At 38.7% G+C, this 8,398-nt stretch overlaps 1 pseudogene; it reads left to right on the top strand.

The window, feature by feature from the left end:
- The first annotated feature begins 394 nt into the window (after positions 1-394).
- On the top strand, positions 395-986 carry LOC115305132 (annotated as a pseudogene).
- The last annotated feature ends 7,412 nt before the right edge of the window (positions 987-8,398 follow it).

The raw sequence follows: 8,398 nt of genomic DNA, 5'->3' as shown, positions 1-8,398 counted from the left end.
TTTCCTTAACTTGAGAAGGAAATAAACATCCAGTTTCAGCATATACAGAGAGCCCCAAATAAGATTAACTTATGGATGTCCACGCCAATACTCCTAATAATTAAAATGGCAAAAATTAAAGAGAAACTTAAAAGCTGCAAGAGAAAAGCAAACCATTACATACAAGTGTAACACTGTAAGGTCATTGGATAATTTTTCAGCAGAAATTTTGCAGACAAGGAGGAGAGGCATACTGGCAGACTAGAGTGACTGCACACACTAGTTGGAGAGCCTGTGGCAGATGGGGGCTTCCTGGCTCAGCCCCCCATTGGAGAGGGCCTCCAGTATGCTTAGTCCTCATTGAGTCTGCCCTGGGCTGGGATACTGACTTCTAATATGGTCTGTTCTTGAAATCATGGATCCTGTTTATAACCCTGGTTCTTCTGGGGTTCCCTAAGCAAATGCCAAAGCAATTATTATCCAGCTGATTTCCCCATGGGCTATGTAGCCACAGCTCTTGCCTACCCCCCAACACATATCCTAGAGTGAATTCTACATTCCAAATGGGTTACATTCCTAGCACTCCTTACAAAGCATCCTGTTCCCTTACCAGCATGGCAGTGCCACCATACTCTTGCTCCCCCAGCACCTACCAGACCACTGTGTACCCCATGTGGAAGTGCCTATCCCCAGCAGAGTCCCTATGTACAGCAATTCCATGTACCACACACAGCCACTGTATGAAGAACCCCTTCACATTATCTACCACACCATAGCAGTAAAGCCCAATGACATGTTAGTGACAGTGTACTTTGTTCCCATCTTTCCACTTAGAGGCAGCAGCATGACCATGGCATGGTGGCTGGGACCACCATGGCCATGTCACCAAGTACCCTGCTCATTGCCCATTCCCAAACTCCTACTGCCCCCACCCAGTAACTGTGCCTACATCTTGGGCTCCAGCTAAGTGCTCCCTTGGTTGTGGTGATCACCCTGCACATGTTTGAGGATGGAGCTATGCAGTCACATCAAGGAGGTTCACAGCTGGTGCTGCAGACCTAATGCTCAAACCTGGACTTTCTTAATGGTTTTGACATTTTAGCTCAGCACTACTATGGCCTGGACCAGCAAGTCCCAGCACCATTATTCACCAACTAACTCTATGAGTTGGTCTTAAAGCAAATCCTGCCTTATGGTCTGCCTGTCAATTTTTTAGCTAAGTATAATGATAAAAAGGAAGTATTAATCTTTCTTAATAATGTATAGTTGAATGCACAAGGAAAACCCAAACTGCTCCAACAAAATCCATCAAAAACTGCTAGAACTGATACATAGATTTAGCAAAGTTGCAGAATATAAAAATCAATGTCCAGAAATTGGTTGTATTTCTATACACCAATAATGAAGCATCAGAAAGAGAAATGAAGGAATCTATCCCATTTCTACTTGCACTGAAATTCATAAAATACCTAGGAATAAACCTAACCAAAGAGGTAAAATATCTATATGCTGAAAACTATAGAAAACTTATGAAAGAAATGAAGACAAAAAAAATTGAAAAACATTCCTTGCTCATGGACTGGAAGAACAAATATTGTTAAAATGTCAATATTACCCAAAGTAATCCATATGTTCAATGCAATCCCTATAAAAATAACACCAGCATTCTTCACAGAGCTAGAAAAAACAATCCTAAAATTTATATGGAATCAGAAAAGACCCCAAAGAACAAAGTAACATTGAAAAAGAAAACCAAAGCTGGAGGCATCATATTTCCAGATTTCAAACTCTAATCAAGACAGTGTGGTATAGGTACAGAAACAAATAGATCAATGGAACAGAATAGAGAACCCAGAAACTGACCCACAAATGTATGGCCAACTAATCTTTGATGAAGCAGGAACGAATATTCAGTGGAATAAAGATGGTCTTTTCAGAAATGGTGTTTGGAAAACTGGACAGCAACATGCAGAACAATGAATCTGGACCACTTTCTTATACCATACAGAAAAATTAACTTAAAATGAATGAAAAGGCCTAACTATAAGACAGGAAGTGATCAAAATTCTATAGGAGAAAACCAACAACAACCTCTTGGACTTTGGCCACAGCAACTTCTTACTTGACATGTCTCCAGAGGCAGGGGAAACAAACAAAAATGAACTATTTGGACCTCATCAAGATAAAAAGCAAAGGAATTAACAAAACTAAAATGCAACCAGTGGAATGGGGGAGGTTTGCAAATGACATATCAGATGAAGTGTTGGTATCCAAAATCTATAAATAACTTATCTACCTCAACACCCAAAAAACAAATAATCCAGGGAAGAAATGGGCAAAAGACATGAATAGACACTTTTATAAACAAGACATCCAGATGCCCAATACACACGTGAAAAGATGCTTAATATCACTCATCAATAGGGAAATACAAATCAAAACCACAAGGAGATACAACCTCATCCTTGTCAGAATGGCTAAAATTAACAACTCAGGAAACAACACATGTTGGTGAGGATACAAAGAAAGAGGAACTCTTTTGCACTGCTAGTGGGGATGTATACTGGGGCAGCCTCTCTGAAAAACAGCATGGAGTTTCCTCAAAAAATTAAAAATAGAATTACCCTACAACCAAGCAATTGCACTACTAGGAATTAACCAAAGGATACATAAATGTTGACTTGAAAGGGCACATATACCCCAATGTTTATAGCAGCACTACTGATAATAGCCAAAGAATGGAGAGACACCAAATGTCCGTTGACTGATGAATAGATAAAGAACATGTGGTGTGTGTACACACACACACACACACACACACACACACACACACAGAGGAATATTACTTTGTGATCAAAAAGAATGAAATTTTGTCATTTGCAACAATGTGGATGGAACTAGAGCACATTAAGCGAAATATGTCAGAGAAACACATATATGGTATGATTTCACTCATATGTGGAGTTTAAGAAACAAAATAGATGAAAATAGGGGAAGGGGAGCAAAAATAAGATAAAAACAGAACAAATACAGAAAAAAACCTGAGAGTTGCTGGAGGGTTGTTGGGAGAGAGGATGGGCTAAATGAGTGATGGGGATTAAGGGGGCACTTGTTGGGATGAGCACTGGGTGTTATATGTAAGTGATGAATCACTAAATTCTATCCCTGAAATCATTATTACATTATATATTAACTTGGATTAACTAAGAAAAAAAGCTGAAAAACACATAAAAATAAAGCTTGATCAATTTACCTGTAGTGACTAATGAAAAACCATTATATGCAAAACCCAAAGGAATGGAAAAACATTTTACAACCTGTATCACTAATGCACTGTGTAACGTATGTAGTCTTAAAGTTATGTGTTAATGTGAAAAAAGAAAAAAGAACTCTGCAGGACAGAAGTGAGTGGCACAATACATTCTTTAAGTTTATTTGTTTATTTTGAGAAAGAGAGAGAGGGAGGGAGAGGGAGAATCCCAAGTAGGGTTCAGACTATCAGGGCAGAACCTGATGCGGGGCTCAAACCCATGAACTGTGAGATTATGACCTGAGCCAAGATCAAAAGTTGGACACTCAAATGCCTGAGAGCCACCCAAGTGTCCTAGCATGATATATTCTAAGTGCTAAAAGGACAAAACCTACAAACTAAAATATGTTACACAGCAAGGATGTCATTCAGAATTGAAGGACAGATAAAAAGTTTTCCAGACAGATAAAAAAGGAATTTATCACCATTAAACTGGCCTGATAAGAAATGTTAAAGGAATTTTGTTCAGTGAAGAAAAAAGCCATAAGTATAAAAAAATATGAAAAGTGGGAGCTTGGGTGGCTTAGTAATTTAAGTGTCCGACTTCGGCCCATGTCATGATCTTATGGTTTGTTAGCTCAAACCTTGTTGGGAGCTATTTGAACTCACCAGTAGAGTGAAAATTCCTGGTGAGGGTACGGCAAGTTTGCACAGTCTCTTGCCCCCAGATAGCTCCCAAAATCCACCCTCTTGAAACTTTCATTTCTGCTTGGGCACCAAACCTCAGAGTGCTTTGCTTATTAGTGTCAGGAGTGGCCTGTCCCCCTGCCCTGTCCCTGAGGCATGATTGCACAAGGTCAGAAAAAATGTGAGTAAACTAGATACACCCTAATGCAACATATAATTTTCCCCTAAGCAATTAACTGATAACTGACTACCTTTTGGGCCTGAAAGCCTTTGTAAAAGTCACTACCACAATAAAATGTATCAATCATCTTTGGGATTGTGAGAGCAGCCATTATGTCTTCTGAGAACCTGTTTTTCTGGGAACTTTCTCTTAGAGTTATAAACAGCCAAATGACCCTTACTCATAAAAAACTGACCTTTACAACAATGCTGTTTGCCTCTTGGTTAAAGATTGCTTCCTTAAGCCTAGACCTGAGGTTTTGTAAAAATACCTGTGACACCATGAGTGCCTGTAGCTAAGTTTTTTATGACAATCAGTACTAGAATTGTAACTTCTGCAGAACCCATGTCCTGGAAAATTGTAAAACTTATCTATGAGAAATCATTTACTGCTCTTTCTGGTCCTTATACCTTTTGCCATAAATAAAGCTTGAGAACCAGACAGGGCAGAGATGCCTGCCAGAATGGTAGAGACGCCTGTCAGATGGGCAGCGGTGCCCATCTAGTGATCAGAATGAAACTCAAGCCTCTCTCTTTATCTCTCTCTCTCTCTCTCTCTCTCTCACCAACACTGTCCTCCTTCAAGGGAACCCTGACTCCAGCAAAACCTCATGTCAGGCCCTGTGCTGACAGCTAAGAGTCCAGAGCCTGTTTCGAATTCTGTGTCTTCCTCTCTTTCTGCCCCTACCCTGCTCACACTCTGCCTCTCAAAATAAACAAACATTAAAAAAAATGTGAAAGAAAAAACTTAACTGGTAGAAGCAAACATATAGTAAAGAAAATAATCATTAAAAAATGTTTTAATGTTTATTTATTTTTGAGAGACAGAGTACAAGCAGGGGAGGTGCAGAGAGAGAATTAGACACAGTATTTGAAGCAAGCTCCCAGCTCTGGTCTATCGGCTCAGAGCCCAACATGGGGCTTGAACCCATGAACCAGGAGATCATGACCTAAACGAAAGTCAGATGCTTAACTGACTGAGCCACCCAAGCACTCCAATAATCATTCATTTTTAAAGCCATCAAGACTGTTACAAAAGTAGTAAAAATCCGTGAGAGCTACAAAAATTAGTTATGAAATAACAAATAAGATGAAAATTAGGACATCATATACATAAAACATGGAATGGGGGGGTCAAAATGTAATGCATTTAGAATGTTTTCTAATTTAAGTCACATGAATTTAATATAGATTGCTATAAACAGGGATGTTTTGTATATACTTTATGTCAAGCACCAACCAAAAACTTGATACACAAAAATTAAGAGAAAGGAACCCAAACATAACATTAAAAAATGTCATCAGATCACAAGAGAGGAGAGCAAGAGGAGAAAAGAACAGAGGAAAAACTACAAAAGCAGCCAGATAATAACAGAGCTTTTCCCCTGAGATCAGGAACATGACAGGCATGTCCACTCTCAGCACTGCCATTTAACATAGTGCTGGAAGTCTTAGCATCAGCAATCAGACAACAAAAGTAAAAGGCATCAGAATTGGCAAAGACGAAGTTAAACTTTCACTTTTTACAGATGACCTGATACTCTACATGGAAAACCTGACCGACTCCACCAGAAGCTTTCTAGAACTGATCCATGAATTCAGCAAAGTCGCAGGTTACAAAATCAATGCACAGAAATCCATTTTTATACACCAATAATGAAGCAACAGAAAGAGAAATAAGAAATGGATCCCATTCACAATTGCACAAAAAAATCACAAAATACCTAGGAATAAACCTAACCAGAGATGTAAAAGACCTATATGATGAAAACTATAAAAACTTATGAAAGAAATTGAAGACACAAAGAAATGGAAAAAACATTTCATGCTCATGGATAAGAATAAACAGTGTTAAGATGTCATTATTACTGAAAACAATCTACACATTCAATGCAATCCCCATCAAAGTTGCGCCAGCGTTTTTCTCCAAGCTAGAACAAACTATCTTAAAATTCGTATGGAACCAGAAAAGACCCCGAATAGCCAAAGTAATATTGAAGAAGAAAACCAAAATGGGAAGCATCCCAGTCCCAGACTTTAGCCTCTACTACAAAGCTGTCATCATCAAGACAGTATGTTATTGGCACAAAAATAGACACATGGACCAATGGAATAGAATAGAGAACCCAGAACTGGACCCACAAGTGTATGACCAATTAATCTTTGACAAAACAGGAAAAGAGTATCCAATGGAAAAAAGATGCCTCTTTAACAGGTGGTGCTGGGAGAAATGGATAGCAACATGTAGAAGAATGAAACTAGACCACTTTCTTACACCTTTCACAAAAAATATACTCAAAATGGATGAAGGACCTGAATGTGAGACAGGAAACCATAAAAACCCTAGAGGAGAAAGCAGCAAATAGCCTCCTTGACCTCAATTGCAGCAATTTTTTTTATGTGACACATCCCCAAAGGCAAGGGAATCAAGAGCAAAACGGAACTCTTGGGACCTCATCAAGATAGAAAGCTTCTGCACTGCAAAAGAATCAAGAAAACTAATAGGCAACCAGTGGAATGGGAAATAATAGTTGCAAATGGCATATCAGATAAAGGGCTAATATCCAAAATCTTCAAGGAACTCACCAAAGTTCACACCCAAAAAACAAATAATCCAGTGAAGAAATGGGCAGAAGACATGAATAGACACTACTGCAAAGAGGACATCCAGATGGCCAACAGACCCATGAAACAATGCTCATGGGTCATCACTCATCATCAGGAAAATACTAATCAAAACCACACTGAGATACCACTTAACGCCAGTCAGAGTGGCTAAAATGAACAAATCAAGAAACTATAGATGCTGGCGAGGGTATGGAGAGATGGGCACCCTCCTACACTGTTGGTGGGAATATAAACTGGTGCAGCCATTCTGGTAAACAGTGTGGAGATTCCTCAAAAAACTATCAGTAGAACTCCCCTATGACCCAGCAATAGCACTGCTAGGGATTTACCCAAGGGATACACAAGTGCTGATGCATAGGGGCACATGTACCCCGATGTTCATAGCAACAATGTCAACAATAGCCAAATCATGGAAAGAGCCTAAGTGTCCATCACCTGATGAATGGATCAAGACGATGTGATTTATATATACAATGGAGTACTATATGGCAACGAGAAAGAATGAAATATGGCCATTTGTAGCAAAATGGATGGACCTGGAGGGAGTCATGCTAAGTGAAATAAGTCAGGCAGAGAAGGACAGATACGGTATATTGTTACTCATAGTTCTAACAGGAGAAACCCAATAGGGGACCATGGGAAGGGGAAAGGGGGTAAAAGAGTTGGGGAGAGAGAGTGAGGCAAATAATGAGAGACTTTTGAACGCTTAGGAGAAACTAAGGGCTGCGGAGGGAGGGGGGAAGTGGAAGGGGGTGATGGTCATGGAGGGGGCACTTGTGGGGAAGAACACTGGGTGTTATATGGAAACCAACTTGGTAATAAACTATTAAAGAAAACAAAGTAATACACATTAACAAAATGAAGGATAAAAATTATTATGATCTCAATAGGTGCATAAAAAGCATTTCACAAAGTTCATCGATTCATGATAAAAATTCTCAGCAAAATGAGTTTAAAGGGAACACACCTCAATATAATACAGGCCATGTAATCAAATCCACAACAAACATCATAGTCAATGGTGAAAAGCTGAAAGCTTTTCCTTTACTATCAGGAACAAGACAGGGATGTCTATTCTTGCCACTTTTATTCAACATTGTACTGGAAATCCTTTCCACAGCAACCAGTAAACAAAAGGAATTAAGAGACATCCAAATGGGTCAAGAAGAAGTAAAAATGTCTTATTTACACATGGCATTGTAACACATATAGAAAATCCTAAAGATTCCACAAACATCTATTAGAATAAGTAAATTCAATAAAATCACAAGATACAAAAATCAATATACAGGAATCTGTTGTACAAAAGAATAAATCTGTTGTTTCTATAAACTAATGAAAACCTATCCAAAAGATAAATTAAGACAGCAATCCCAATGACAATTGCATACAACATAATAAAATACCTAGGAATAAATTTAATCTAGGAAGTAAAAAAATCTGTACTCTGAAAAATAGGACATTGACGAAAAAAATGGAAGATGACACAAATAAAAGCTATTCCATGCTCATGGATTAGAGGAATCTTGTTAAAAAGTCCATACTACCCAAAGTAACACCTAGATTCATTGTAATCCCTATCCGAATTCCACTGGTGTTTTCCACAGAAAGAGAATAAAGAAACCTGAAATGTGT

This window comes from Suricata suricatta, chromosome 10 (genome assembly GCF_006229205.1).
Source record: "Suricata suricatta isolate VVHF042 chromosome 10, meerkat_22Aug2017_6uvM2_HiC, whole genome shotgun sequence".
Taxonomy (NCBI): domain Eukaryota; kingdom Metazoa; phylum Chordata; class Mammalia; order Carnivora; family Herpestidae; genus Suricata; species Suricata suricatta.
Note: the sequence above shows the minus strand (reverse complement) of the source record. Positions and strands in the feature narration are given on the sequence as shown.